This window comes from Ambystoma mexicanum, chromosome 5q (assembly GCF_040938575.1).
Source record: "Ambystoma mexicanum isolate Mex_15411 chromosome 5q, UKY_AmexF1_1, whole genome shotgun sequence".
Taxonomy (NCBI): domain Eukaryota; kingdom Metazoa; phylum Chordata; class Amphibia; order Caudata; family Ambystomatidae; genus Ambystoma; species Ambystoma mexicanum.
The window spans coordinates 1,034,601,363-1,034,615,457 of record NC_090933.1 but is presented as its reverse complement, the minus strand read 5'-3'; the positions used below and the strand labels follow the sequence as shown (position 1 = coordinate 1,034,615,457).

Genomic DNA, 14,095 nt, shown 5'->3' with positions numbered 1-14,095 from the left:
ACATGGTCACAGACATGTGAATTTTGCACGAGCCGGCCCCTGGGAGGGACTCGTTCCCTCAGAAGGTGTGGCACACCGCAAGGCTCACTGAGCTGACCTATCTGGTTGTGATTTGCCTGTGTACTGAGTCTTTCTCTACATAACGGTTGTATTAACATCAAACTCCCTCTAAAGTTAAAGTCTGTAGGTGCACTGCCTCTTTGTATCCTAGGGGACAGGAAGGATGGAGCCTGGACGGTCTAATCTAAACTAGAAGAAGAGTACATTCTTTCTCACTTTTTCTGTTTAAATGTATTAACTTTCCCCAAAGGTTGCTGGCGAATGAAATGTTGGTCGAAGAAAATACGTCCTGCGCAACTGGGAAACAGTGTCTCACATCTCGCCTTTCACGTTGTTAGGATACACCAATATACATTGCTGCTGTCAACATTTGGACCCACACCCAAGATGGTTGCCGTTGTCCATTCTTAGTTACTTCCCTATTCCACTGTGCGTTAGCGCAACTGCCCTGCGCATTTGCTGTCCTCTCAAACGGAACATTCGACACCTTAGGATCAGGCATGACGTCAACGCTTATGAATATACGAGAGCCATCCCTTAATAGCACAGAAAGAGTAGGATTTAGCCTAGCTTCAAGATGGCCGCCTGTTAAGACACTGCTCTTCTCAAACGCGTGCCCCCGACGTGTTGAGTAGGGCGCGGGCACGCAACAACTACAGCGGACACAGTGTTGCCAGTAAACATCCTGGCGAGATTTGAACGCGGAGTTTGGGCGGCAGGAAGAGGCGCGCCCGCCATCTTGTTTGTTGTAGTGACTCTAAGTCGGAGTGAGCGCGGTGGGGGCAGCGCGCACACTGCTCTAGTGTCATTGGATTGTTTTATTTCTTTGCGTTTCGGTACCGAGGGGTGATTTGCAGGGAATACGGTAAGAGACGCCATAGGGGCAGAAAGCATGGGGTAGTGGGAGCGCATGCAGGCATCCCAGGTGGGCGGGGGGCTTTTGCACTGTAGGAAGAGGGCTTGGAAGGAGCTGCTGGGCGGACATCCCTAATGAGTGCATAGACCCCCATATCAAACTCTTGCAGTAACTTTTATGCAGCGCCAGGCAGGTAAACACTCAATTGTTGGCGCCCATAGGGCACCTTTTTCCGGAGTGAGACTGGTGTGGGTGGGGGCTCGAGGAAAGCCGGTATCTCATACTGTACCTCCCTCCTTAGCTTGGTCACCGACGGGGAGTGACACTGTGGCAGGGGAGTCTAGTGCTCTTTGGCTCCTGCCAGTGGTCTGTTTGTTTTGGTTTGTGGTGCGCTCAATGCTCTTCGCCCTGTAGTTACCTATACTGGGAGGCCTCGTTCTGTCATCTCGGGGGTGAGGCCTCCTCCTGTCACTTGCGACCTCCCACCGCAAGTCTTTAAGCGCTTCTGTATCCTGTGCTTTCTCAGCTATAAGGCTGCCGACGTGTTTACGTAAAAGGTTAAACGGGAAACGTGCACCTACCCCAAAGGCCGACATAACGGGATTATTGTGAACATGCTGATAAACTTAGTTAAAGTTGGTCAGGAAGTTTGTTCTGAATAGGAACAGTTCCATTTTTTTTTATTCCGTTTCATTAACTCTGTGTCTGGTCATATGCTCTTGGGCAATGAGATATGCCCAGATATCGTTCTATGAACTTATTTTTTTTATTTAGCAGTAATACACGCTTTACATTAAACTTTTCCTAATTATACTTCAAATTAATTTCAATTTCGACAATTTAAACACCTGATCAATTATAACACAACTTTAAAATGCTGCCACACACTGGCAATGTTCTTGGTCAGTTTAACAGTCAGACCAGTAAAAAAGCAATTCCTCAAGTGAGACAAGTCGCTAATCTTCCACAATGTTGCTGTATTTCATCAGTAGTACACGTAAAAATAATTGGATGTTTTTGTCAGCACATCAGCTAAACCGTGTACCTTTTTTTTTTATTACACATTATCCATTCGGTCTTCTGTTTTCGGTATTCACTTCATATTTTCTCCTATCTTAGTATTTCTCTTCTCCCCCACCCTACTTTTCCTATCACACGCAGGTTGTTAAAGTTGGCAGCTGCTATTGCTACATCTTCATTTTGTGGTTTAGTGAAATCAGATATGATAATAATCTAGATAGTTGTTTAAGCATTTGCCTACATGCTGTTGTATTAATGATGTGCGCGTGTTGCTGTTTAGGCCATACTTGGTGATTCTACGCGGTGAGCCCAAAGTAACGTTGCGTTGTCCATTATATATTAAATACCGCGATCCGTTGTTGACAGTGCAATTGCGTTTACTTTAATGCAGCATCTTCTCATTACCTTCAACAACCAATGACTAACTTTTTGTGAAACGTACCATTGCTGATGTGGTGTTTCATGTCCCGCATTGTTTTTTCTTGGTCTGTCCGCCTATACCGCCACTACTTGTTGATGATAACGCAATGCATATAATTTCTCTACCGAAACCCAATACCTTTTTTGATAAATCCGCAATACCAATTGAGAAATGCATCTCAACGCTGTACAGTACCCGAAAACAATAATTCAGACTGCTTACTTTTGAATGCTGTCGAGGCAATCTACAATGCGGTGAATTGGCTTTAACCACGAAACCGATTTTTATTAGTGTGGTAAAGCTGCAGCTTTAAGGATATTGCTGTTTTTACTACAAGTGAGAAAAGAGCTATCGCATGAAATTGTAGTAATTCGGAGGGAGTTGAGAATGTTATATGGTGATGTGCTTAAAGATAAAAAGCGACCTGTTCATCATGGGTGTGAGTAATTGCCATCTGATAAGGGTGCAGAATCCCGGCCTTTCTTTATTTTACGAACTAATAAAATGAAGCAGGTTATTCTGCTAACCAGATTCTCCACCTCCCCTCCCCATTCATATGCTCGATGCCAAAAGCATAGTGGCATGTGCCCTGCTTCATCAGTCGTCTGATCTGCAGCGGCTGCTCTTCAGAGGGCATGTGCACTTTCGACACTGGTGACAGCCAAGTCACTTCAACACAGAGGCTGCATGGAAGGTCTGCACTTATGTTCCAAAATCAGAGTCCTGAGGAATTACTATTCTTGTGGCATTTTAACCATTAAACATAAAGCCATATCTCAGTTTAGGTGTATGGTGGATAGCCATTCACATAACTAAGACAGCCTCGTCATATTGATATCATACATGTGTTGGCACTGTGAGACCAGGTGAGGTGTGGAAGGATGGACCCTTACACAAGTGATTCATGCCAAACGGAACGTTGAATCTGTGGAAAAGGGAAGGGGTTGGCATAGACAGGGGGAGCTCAGCCTAGTTGGAGGAAGATTGCACCATCGTGTTTCCATCTTTCATGTCTCCTCCTCCTTCTATAGTCCAATATTTAAGTGCAAAAGGCATCTCGCTGGTATCTAGACGCTAAAATAAAGCAATACTGATAACACATAAAAGTCAAGGGGTGCGGTGGTGGGGGGGAAGTCGAGGAACAGTTTGAACCACCCAGGGGGTCAAGGAGAATAGGGTGACCAGGACTCTTGATTAACCCACAGAATGGCCCAATTTGACGCAAGGGTCCGAGCCAACGCACTTAAGAAGGCGACCTTAAATGTCAAAGGCCTTAATTCCCCCACTAAGCTCTTTGCTGGGCAGGGAATTCCGAAACAGGGGTCTGGATGTATTGATGGTCCATGAGACGAGGCTGATTCAGGGGGAGGAAAGGCGTATTCCTGGGGCTCAAGTTGGGCAGATAGTTTGGGCCTACCAAGAAGTGGGGAGTGAGTATAAAGCCACATGGAGAGGCCTTGTGATAGGGATGGTCAATGGGAGATTGTCGAGGCCCATCAATCAGATGAGGGGCATGAGACAGGGCTGCCCTTCCTCGCCACTTTTGTTTGCGCTTACGTTGGAGGTGCTGGTGAAACGGCTTAGAGGGGCCCACAGGCGGAAGGGATCAAGGTCAGTGAAAGGGAATTCAAGGTGCGGTTATATGCGGATGACAGCTTGTTACACTTGGTGAACCCTCTGAGCTCAACCTCGACAGCCCTGGAAATAAATATGGATTATTTTTTTTTTTTTTAAGGTGAACCAAGAGAAGACAGTCGTGTTTCCCTTTGCAGGGGACAATGTTGAAGTGCTCCAGCCTTTGGGGTTAGAAATCAAGCGGGACAGAATACAACATTTGGGAGTCACCCTGGTTAGGCCAGGAGAAGGTCTATGCTCAGCCAATTAACCCTCTCTATTTAACACTCTGTTTAAAGAAATGGAGAGATGGATCTTATGGATGGGTAGGCTCACAGCCTTGAAAATTAACGCTACCGCTGGTTCTGTACATGTTCCAGATGTTGCCTATTCGGGCCCCCTAAATACTCTAGAAGGAAGCCAAAACCTGAATGATGCGGTTCCTACGGCAGATACATTGATAATGCCAAAAGACCAAGGGGGGTGTGTCTCCCAGACCTGACACTATGGTGGCTCAGCTCATAGCAATATTCCCACACTTAAGGGAGGACCGTGAGAAGCTATGGATTTTCTGGGAGAACCAACACTTGAGCCCGGCAACAGTAGGGGAATGGCTTTGGGTCCCAAGGGGTCAGCTACCAAGGAGAGGCAGGGAACATCTGTATTTGGGGGTTTATTGGGGGGTATTAAATAAGGGTGCCAGGACGCAAAGAATCACCTCATGGCCCTCCCCAATGAGTCACATCTGGGCCCCCTGGTATACCCGAGCTGGATAGATACCAAAAATGGTTTGAGGCAGGACTCTTCAGAGTTGGTAAATTGTGGGAGCGGGGGAAATTCATAGGCCTTCAGGATTTGGAAACCAGTCTGGGTATAGGAATGCTGCCTGTGCTTCTTTACCTCCGACTGAAAGGAGTTTTCACAGCAGAGAAATGGAAGGTTAAAATACAATATATACCTACCCCAGTCGAAAAGGTTCTCGATGGACACAGAGATGAGGGGTCTAATCTCACTACTTTACAGTGCCTTGTTGGAAACAGGGAATCCAGTGGAGGGTCTCGGACAGAGTGGGAGCGGGATATGGGCCTGGAATTGGAATAACACCTTTGGCAACTCATGTAGAAGGGCTTTTTAAACGTCAATATCCTGCCAATACAAAATCCATGGCCCGAAGCTTCTACACCGGTGGCAATATGACCTGTTGCTGTAATGTTCCCATCAGTGAATCCCCTATGCTGGCATGGTAGGCGACAGAGCCGACTACTGGCACATGGGGTGGGTTTGTCCGAAGGTCCAGATGTATTGGGCGTAAGTTCTGGGGTGGATTAAGGATTTAGGTGGGAGGGAATTGATGTTGGACCCCATGCTGGTGGTGTTCAGCCTCGATAGGCAGGAGGAGCAATGGCACCACCCAACTTCCATGGTTCACTTTCTTCTATTGGCGGCTAGCGCTTGCTGAGCGAGACATTGGAAAAAAAGGAACTCCCTAGTTTATAGGAATGGGCGGACACAGCAAAGGACATTATTTTATGGAAAAGACCTGTGCAGTTAACAAGACTTCAGTCGACTCCGTGGTGGGCAAGTGCCCGACCGCCACAGGGCAAAATTGTTTGCCTGAGAAGTTAACATATAAGTTGTATTGCAGTTCAAAGGAATGGTGAGTGGGGTGGGGGTAAATAAGTATATATGAAAGTTTCAGAACTGTAAGCGATTTGAGTGGGCATGCGCGCTCATGTCAATCCATATCTTTCAATGTTCCTTTTAAATTCAATTTACCAAAAAACACGTCGGATTGAAATGACTACTTGTCTTAAGAACAGGATTTGTATCTCTCATATCAGGCATGCTTTTGTCCACACTTTTTCTAATAAAAAGAAGGGGTCTACTGCTCCCTAGATTCACTTACGGACAAACGAGAAGAAAAATGTTTATCTCTTGGGGTATTTGAACTTACCAAAGCCCTCGGCCATTGAATGAAGAACAGTCTGCTCCCTACCCACTCCGAGGGCACTTTGGGGGTGACTCTGGCTGAGGACCAGCACCTGCCACTTTGCACCTAACTTCCTTAGATGATGAGGGCATAACCTATACTGACTCATCCTGTCCCAGCGCCCCTGGAAGGTGTTTCGCAGCATCAGAAGGACCTGATAAGCCAAAGCTCCCCGTGCCGCTTCATCAGACCGATCAAGACATATTTAAACTGTGCCCACCGCATTTAAATCGGAGAGACTCGCCAGTGACGTTCTTGGCTCTCCATTGAACTCTTAACTACTACTGCTGCATCGCACCGGTCAGAGTGGTCACTGCTGCATCATACGGAGCACGTCACCGGTTTCTGCATGGACAAACCTGTTCGCTGCTATGGACCGAACACTAACACTAACTCCAGATAAGATTTAGAAGCAGGAGTATTTTACTCCCTATTTTTTAAAGTTGGGAGTAAAACAAAATCTTTTTTTTTTTTTTTTCGGGTGTATCCAATTCCCAATGGTAGTATTTTATGAGTAAACATGTTTTAACTGAAAAACAAATGTTTTTGCAATACATATTCCTTTCACGTAGTTACTCATACACATTAAAACATACATGTGTATTTCTCTTCCTATCGGGCAGTAAGATTAGTACTACCTTCCTGGTGGTAGTACGTGCACTACTGGTCCAAACATATCATGGAGCTGTGTGGGTGAAATCAGGTGCGCAATGTCCACCGTGTCGATTTGCTATTTTATGGGAGTATTTTTACACTCTATTTTTATTTTTTTATTTTTTGGGAGTATTTGCCTATTTTTACAGAGTAGAAGTGGCCCATACACCCCTTATCTATAGGGCTGTGTGGCACCATCAAACCTTGCAGTGTACTACTAAAGTCGCTGCATCAAACAGACATGACACAACCCGCTGGAGCGTCGTGTTAAATGTCAACCCGAGCCAGCAGATGTCAACATCTTGAAACATCCGAACTGCACAGCATGAATGCCACATTAAGCTTCCGATTTGAACCAACTAGACGCCAATTTGACTCTTGACCCAGAGCTGTTCGCAACACCGGAACCTGGCACAACTCAGTTGCTTATTGCAGTTTCACCTCTTTCGTTACCCAGAGTGCTGCATTTTTCTATATTTTGTGTATTCAGTGTTTTCTAAAGGGGTGTTTTTTTTTTTTTTTTTTTGTAAAATGTATTTTTTTTTTTTTTTTTTTTTAATATAATGGGACATTCTTTGTTTATTACACTGTTGTACTTTGCTGTGTGGGCTACTACTAGTAGATCACATTCAACCGCTTCTGCAAGTATAGCCTTCCTTGTCCCATGTAACCATACAGCGGTGAATGCTGGGCCTGTTTTATCTTTGATTGGGATCACTGTTGGTTTGTAGAAGTGTTGATGCTGGGTAGGCGCTTCAGCCACTACCCATTCTACTCCTGCAGAATAGAAGTCATTTTGTCACAGTTGGATACAAAGAACTGACAAAGCTAATAGTCTTGCCTGATTTATGGCCATGATATTCCCATGTAACCATGTCTGCTAAATCATTACCCTGGGATACATAGTCAAGTACCTTGCGGTGGGCTGCACATTTTACCACTGCCACACCTGTAGGTAATGTCAAAGTGTTTAGGAGTTCACATATCAACGCTGCATGTTTTACCTTGGTACCTTGTGTTGTCAAAAATCCCCTTTCAGTCCAGAGTCTCCCAAAGTTGGTCAACACCCCATGTGCATATGCTGAATCATTATACACTGTTATGCATTTTCCCTCACCATGTTTGAATGCCTTTTTAACAGCATGCAGTTCTGCTGCTTTTGCAGATTTTTCTGGTACTCCCCATGTTGACTATGGTTTTACCCGTTACCGCATACCCTGCTACCATTTCTCCTGCAGCCAATTTATGGCAAGACCCATCACAGAATAACCCACCGTCCCCTTCCTCTAAAGGCCTGTCCTGTAAATCAATTCTTCCCTTGGTGCTTTCTTCCGCTCTAATGGGTCATACATCACTGCATTCTCATTTGTTTGCACCGGTAGCAAAGAAGCTGGATTCAACACATTGCATCGTTCCATTTTAACATTTCTACTGAACGGGTGCATTGTCAATCTGGCTGCCGTGAGGTGCTGAGTCTGGGTTCTGTTTAATAATGTGGTACTCTTACTGTTACATCGTTTCCTAGGATTATTCCTGCGCTTTGCTTCAGATCTAGGGCTGCCACTGCCCTCATACATGGTGGCAATCCTCAGACAACTGCATCCAATTTAGTTAAGGTAGGCACAAGGCCTTTGCCTCCCACCTTGCTCTTGGGTTAATACAGACACCGAACACCCATCCACACATAAATAAAACATTTTCCCATAATCAGGTGTCCCCAGAGCTGGTGCGTTACACACAGCACTTTTCAATGTATCATATGCCCTGTTCATCTCTCCTGTCCAGAGGAAGACTTCACCTTCCTTTTCCGTGCCACTAACAATGGTTTTGCTATTACAGAAAACTCTGGTATCCAATGTCTACTATATGACACTTTCCTTAACTTTTTGTAGCTCTTTTTGTTCTGGGACAGGGCATAGATTGCGCCAGTGCCCTGCGGTCGACTGACAGTACCGTTCTTTCCTTTGACAAAACATATCCCAAGTAGTGAACATCCTGTTGTACAAACTGCATCTTTGCCAGGGACACCTTGTGATTATGTTTTGCCAAATGAAATAATATCAAGACAGTTGCTTCTCTGCATCCTTTTTCTGACTCTGCACTGATCAATATATCGTACACATACTGGACTAAGGATGTCCCTGTTGGTAGCATGAGCTCGTCTTAACTGGGCTTTCAATGATTGGCTAAAAATAGCTGTGCTTTCCATGTAACCTTGCGAAGACCTCGTGCATAGATACTCCCGTTGCCCCAAAGTGAAACTGAACAAGTATCTCGACTCTGGGGCCATGGGCAGACTAAACACATTTTGCAAGTCAATCACACTGAACCATTCAGCCTTACTTGGTATTAAGGTCAAAATACTAGGTACTACAGGGAACTGTGGTTCCACTATTTTATTAATTTCTCTCAAATCAATAATAAACCTGTAGGGCAGTGTCTCATCTCCTTTTTTATGGACCGGAAGCACTGGAGAGTTGCAAGGGCTATCATTGCATTCTTCTACCACCCCTATGTCCACCAAATCTCCCACAATCCTGATTAGAGCAACCTCCTCGACTGATTTCTTATACTGTTTCACTCTGGGGAGTCTTGCGTTCTGCTTCAGTTTTATCACAATTTAATAAATTAGCAGAGGTCCCACATCATTACTATGTGCCGCCCATAAGTGTTCTGGTAAATTCTGTAATTCTACTGGTAATGGTCTGCTGAGTGCCATTTTATAATGCGGTTACTTGGGTCATTTATGGTCATGCGCACCCTGTTCGGGGAACAATGAATAGTTGCATTTAATGCCTTCAATGAGTCCATTCCCAATAAATTCTCTGGACACTTGTCCCATTGGTCCATTTTACCCCTTCAAATTGTGCTTCCATATCTTCACCCACTGGGGCTACTAGGGGTTTCCCGCCAAACCCCACAGATGTCTTGCTTGCTTCCGATATTGGCGCTTGGGGGACGGTCTGCAGACATCAAGCACTGTTCACAGCTCTTGTATCCACCAAACATTTCACTGCGGGATGTTGTCCCAGTCGTACGTATATATACAGACCCTTTTGGTCGACCAGCACAGACACCGCTCCCCCAGTTCCACCTCGGCCCTCTCACATTAAACCACTAGTCGGGCCCTGGAATCTTTGTGTCATTCCCAAACAAAAGTCTTTGCATTTTTCAAATTTCATGCTTTGTCTGGGCCCTTGGTCAAATGCCTGGACCTGGTGGCGAAAAATTTGCTCTAGGTCCAGGCACCATTCCTTGTTGAGGCATTGCCCGTCTTGGCCCACCTCATGGGACTCGCCTTCCTCGACCAGTGCTCTCCCGACACTGGGTTTTCCAATGCCCTGGCTTTTTGCAGAAAGCGGCAACATTGTGAGCCAGGCCGTCGGGCGTGAATATGTACGTACCTGGCCGGTGCCATGTTCTGGTTTTCCCAAGGTCTACCTCCGTTCTTCTGGTTCCCTCTAAACTGCTGTGGACCCTGATGTAACTGTTGCATAAGTACCTTATTTTTAAGTTCCTTTTCTGCTCGCGCCTTTGTCTGGATTTTGGTTTGTTCACTGTGCTCATAGTATGGCGCCATCTCTAGTAGGCCTTTTGGGGATCTCGACTGCCATATACTTTCAGCGCTCCTTAGACTTTTCTGGATTGGCGCGTGTAATCCTTGCACGAAACTCCCTGCGAAATACCTGTCCTGTTTCAGACACCAGATCTAGTCCACTGTGCGCTTTGAATGCTGCCTCAAATCTTAAAAAAATAGGCCGCAACATCCTCATTCGGGCCCTGTGTAACTAACTGCTGCTAACTTCTCTATGTTCACATCTTGTGGCAGCAATACCTTTTCTAGGGCGTCTAATACCGGTAGGCCGTGTCCCTTTAGGTGGACGGAGGGAGGCTCTTGGGGCTTCCTTTCATTTTCCTTCTGTCTACCCAGGTTCCCCCAAATCGTTCCTTTTTTCTAAAGGGCAGCCTGATCTCATCGGGCACCAGTGATAACATAATGTTGTCCACATCTTCTACTGTGTATTGGCCTGGCCTGAATAGTTTTCTTATTTCTTTGTAAAACCCTACTGTATCTATCCGTGCGTCGGGTATAGTTTTGGTTATTTGCATGAGTTCCATACGGGTCAGGGGAACATATACACAAGTCCTTACTGGCTCGTTATTAGGATTATTACCTGGTGTGGGCTGACATTCCCGAAGCAGATAATTTCCTTCCTGCCAGGTTCCCTTTTCTATGGGATCTTTAGGTAGTATTTGTACATATGTTGTCAAAGCCTTTTTTAATTCCCCCTTTTTATTTTGCTGTGTCTTTCCGTTCATGTCTACATCCAAACCTACCTCGGTTCCTTTCTGTCCCTACCAGATCATAGTTCTCATTTTGGCCTTCCGAATTAATCAAATCATCAAATCTTGGGTATCACTTACTAGAGACTGTAGACATGTTAGTTGTTCTGCCCAATTATGAGTCATTATTCCTTCTACTGCTTTGGCGATGGACTCCCTGACGGCTTGCTCTTCCTTTCTGCCAAATCATTACCTATTGTCATAGCTTCCTCCAGCCTCTCTCGTCGTTGGGCTCGTTTTCTTTTGTCTCCCTCCTGCTTGTTGCTCCTGTTATTCCCCTTGAGATCTGTCATTATTACTTTCATATATTCCTACAACTGTCTGGTGGTCCGTGCTACATATATCCCTTCTACTGCATCCCGATAGCCTGCCGGAAGCTCATCCTGTATCGCACATTGCTTTGTTATAGTCCTACTCATCAATCAAGGTCTTAGCTACTCGTTTGAACTCCACGGGTCTTAATTTTTCCAATTTATCCTTAACACCATTTCCCATCTTTTCTCCATAAATGTCCTTTGCCATACTTTCCAATTCCTTGTTCCTTCCACTAGCTATCCGAGCAGTCCTTACCGGACCTACCTTGCTGGCATCCGCACTATATTTCATGGGGTACATACCTTCTTCTACAGCTGTTATTATTGCTGGGGCCGTAGCTCTCGGAAATAAGTTGTTCGTGATTGCTTCAGCTTCCCGCGTTATGTCCTCATATCGGCATGCTGGTAGGGATGGGTACATGCCTCCACTTATCAACATTCGCCTATCCATCTGGTCAGACTTGTCCTAAACTTCCCTGTTGTCTAATTCCCTTGTCTTCTGCACCGCAGACCGCTTCTGCTGCTCCCTCTCTTTTGTTGTGGGAATTTTTCTTTCTTATTGCTTCTAATAGCCTCAAATTGTGCCGGGCGGACTTGTTTCGTCAGTTCTATTTCTACAGTTGCTATAGCATCCAAGTCAAAGGTACTATGTTCATCCATTTATGTTATAATGACCCTTTTGTGTATTCAGTCCATTGTTTTACGAATAGATTAGAATTTAGTCCATGTTTGATCAACATTTTGAACGCCGGGGTTCTTTCGAGAGGGGCATAACGTGGCTTTGTCATTCTCTGCCCATGAGATATTAAGTTCCCCATTGTTCTTTTATCAGTGAGTAGTAAATAACAAAACAATATACACAAACAATACCTACTCGGACCGGTCCACACATAAACCCTTCATCTTTTACTTCCTTACTTATTTTATTATCTAAAAGAAATGATCTACAAAACAGACCTCAAACTGAGCAGTACCAAATAATCAATACTGCTTGTCAACGGCCTTACCGACCGTGTTCCTAATTCACTCACCTCCTATGGGGTCTTTGCCCGAAGTTCGCCAGACCCGAAGAGCGGCAGCCTGCTGTCCTATCGTCCGGCGGGACTTGCGGAGAAATGGTAGGTGTACCATTACCCCTCCAGTCTCGCCCTGGAAGGCGTCACCCAGTGAAGGGCTGCCGACCCTTCGGGTCCCTTCGTGGTCGCCAGAATTGAGGGTAAACTTTTGCTCGCCCCACTCCAGTCAAGTGACCCCAAATCAAAGACTCAGACGGATAGTCAAGTCAGACAATTTATTCATTAATCTTTTGCGAGGGGGCTGGACTCAGCATTCTCAAGTGAGAACAGGAGAGTGAGCTGACAAGCATTGAATTTGTGCACTTTATATACATTTCAGACAACAATGGTTTCAATAGCTGGCACGTACACAGGAAGGAATTTGCATAGGCGTTTAGCAGTTAAGTCACGTAATCTACCCATCTCTTTTCCATGCGAAGAGTTTCTCGTAAACCCGTTCCTGTAGTGAGCAGATAAGCCTGTAACTGCACGAACACCAAGCTTCACCCACGCCCTAGGTGGTTCACTTTGGGGAATTCTCTTGTGTGGTTCACAATTCATGTTTATCTGCCGTGTCAAGCCTTCACCGCCCTCTACACTTCCCCTCTTCTCAGAACACTCGATGCATGATTTACAAGGAAACCGGATTCTGCGCCTAGCCACACACCATCACTCCTCTTGTCTCTGGGGCCCTACAGGGTTAATCTTGCTGTGACATGAGCACAGCCTTGCCACGTTCCATATCCATACAAGCCATTTGACAAGCTATGCACTTGACTCGAAAAATGCCACATGTGCATTCAGTGTTATTGTCACAGGAGTTCTCTTGCACAGTATGTACAGAAACTATGCGAATGCAACCTTGGCATTCCTGTAATGAGTACAGCGTTATTTCAGGATTTGAAGGTGAAATGCACGCATGTGAACAAGGCACAACATCGTCCTCCCTGTCCCACATGTTTATTAATTAAGTGCACATTACCCCATGAATGCAGTTCCTGACAAACCACGGGCGGTGTGGTTGGAAGAGGAATGTTTTAAACGCCATGTAAAATCCAATTAGTGAATCCTGGTACCCAGGCAGATGATGCCACAAAACTTCTTGTAAGCATATCAAGACAAAAAAAGGTAGAGCCTTGCGTCAGCTGGCTTATTGCAGCTCTGGGCAAGTGTATTTATTTGATCTGGCCATGAAATCGCATTCCAATCTGGGACTCCTCTAAGAGTTTCCATTTAGTCTGTTTAAAACAGAAAGACTTACTGCTTCTTGGTCGCTTCTACGGGTCCTTCTGAACCAGTTCTCCTACATCTATAATGACATCCCTTAGCGCATAGAAGCCCTGTTCTAGCGCCTGATCATTAGAATGTGATTGTGACCAAGTGTAAGTTCACCCTTCTGCCGACACTCGTCCCACCTCACAGGGTGTTAGGCAGAATTGCATACAGTGCCCTCTGCGACCACTACACACAATTAAGACTACAGGTGTTGGCCAAACCAACCTTTGGTAGGTATGTACCACACAGTTTTTGGTAGCGAGCTGAGCAGCCAGGCTCATCTCGAGTGAATGTGAGTTGTACAAGTAATTACACAGAGGACTTTCAATCACAGTGGTTCAAGTAAACATTTATACTCGAGGTTTCTTGGTAAAACACTTATTAATTTATTACACCATCATTTAGAAAACATTTCACTAGCGGAAGACAACTTAATATTTATATACCAATACACTTCAATACAAAACGCTAAGATTTTGAGACAGTTTGAGC

At 45.2% G+C, this 14,095-nt stretch overlaps 1 protein-coding gene across 1 annotated transcript in view; it reads left to right on the top strand.

Annotated features, from left to right (window-relative positions):
• The first annotated feature begins 722 nt into the window (after nucleotides 1-722).
• RAD21 (RAD21 cohesin complex component) overlaps nucleotides 723-14,095 on the top strand; it is a 359,826-nt gene continuing 346,453 nt past the window's right edge. Inside the window, exon 1 of the mRNA XM_069621538.1 lies at nucleotides 723-925. The gene's annotated coding sequence lies outside the window, so the exon portion shown is untranslated. The remainder of the gene's footprint in view (nucleotides 926-14,095) is intronic.